The following is a 1,807-nucleotide window of genomic DNA, read 5'->3' on the forward strand; positions in this document are numbered from 1 at the left end:
AGCAGTCACCGTGTACAATGAAGCAAAAAGACATAGCTGGTCTGCTTTTCGAAGAACTCATGACACAGTAGGAAGTCGAGAGAATGTCCTACTGTTTAAGGGTGAGTGGCTCTCAGTGTATCTGTTTAACAGAGGGCAAAAACATCAACAGAGTTGAGTTGTTGAGGTGTGACGCAGCTGAAGTCCTAAAAATGGGAGTGGGACATGGAGGGTGGTCCCACTTCAGGGGTACTGAAGAAAGCAAAGGCTGTCGTTTCAAAGGGAAATGGTAGAGACAGGAAAATATACATACAAATATATCTATATCTATATCTATATCTATCGATAGATATAGATATGACCCTTGGAATTGATCAGGTACTCTGGTGTTAACTGCTGAAACTTTCTCATGAAAATTGATAAAACCAGTGAGCTGTGGCTCTCAAGAATGTCTCTGTTGTGATTCTGGGCAAGGTCCTCACATTCTGTTATTCTGCCTTTCAGTCATCTAACTGATTTCTGTCTGCCTCTCCTATAACAATACCAGGAAAATACACTTGCAGAGAATTCTTTTCTAAGTTTATATATGTTCAACAGTAATTTTTTTAAAGTAAAACATTTGTTATCTACTCACTATGTACACATGTCTGTAAGTTCCAAGTCCTAGTGTGCCCTTTGCGGATGACTAGGACTTCCCCGGAAAGCCTTCGTTTAGGTGCTGACGCGGTGACAGAATTTCAGAGTCCTCCATGCCTCTCAGCAGTTTGTAAACAGCTGCTCCTACTGATGCTGTTTGGAAAAAACTAACGTGGAAATCCTATCCTTGCATTTTGCCTTGCATGACCTACATTTCTCCTAATGGCTCTGATCTGATAAAATCATCCAAATATTACTTAGGGGTTAACTATTTATCCCTGTGAGTATGCAAGTTAACCAAATCTACTTTACAGCACATAGCACAAATATAAATACCACTTTCTCCGGACCAGACAAATATCCCCCCACAGCTATCTGGAAAGAACTAGAGGCAGTTGCGTATGAATTGAACAGTGGTCAGTCTTCAGTCAGATATTTAATTCACTATAAAAAGATGACTTTTTCTTCTTTTTTTTGCTGAATTAGCCTGCAGAGGTAAAGTTATGGTTTATTAAGAGGATGTTTATCCTGTATTAAAAGATGGAAGTGATAAGAAGATATACAGAGCAAAGGAGAAATATGGTATTCACTTTTCTTGCTGATTTATTTTTATTGCTTTGGGGTTCATCATTTGCTTGGTTGTATTATAAGGTAAGTAATTGCTTAAAACAGTGGGAATGGGGCATTTGTTCATTGCTTCCTCTGATTCTGCAGTGATCAGGGATGTTCTAAGACAGATGGGTACCCTAAGATGGCTCGTAACCTGATAGTCCAAATAAATATTGTCAGACCACTGTTTTACATTTGTTTAAATAAGGAAGATACTGGGATCTATAGGAAGAAGAAGGAAAACTAAGAATTGTTTGTGGCAATACTCTAATGCTTGGAGGAATTTATCTCCAAACTCCAAGCTCCAAATTTGCACTTTTAACTTAGCAGAAGACTAGAATTTCCTAAGAAAAGAGGCTAACATAACAATTGGGGAGGAGCCAAAGCTCGCCCCAAGTATTCCATCTTCCTACCATTGACAAACCTTCCCGTGAATAAAGTTAAGGAAATACAGTTTTCTTCAGCCTCCTACGTTTCTGGTCATGTTTAAGCATCTAGAGAACATTGAGCAATTTCCATACTGGTCCTCCCATTAAACCAGTTCTCCTATTTTCAGCATCAAGCCTAGTTGTCTGACCTCTTT

Source organism: Meles meles, chromosome 1, assembly GCF_922984935.1.
Source record: "Meles meles chromosome 1, mMelMel3.1 paternal haplotype, whole genome shotgun sequence".
NCBI classification, from domain to species: Eukaryota; Metazoa; Chordata; class Mammalia; order Carnivora; family Mustelidae; genus Meles; species Meles meles.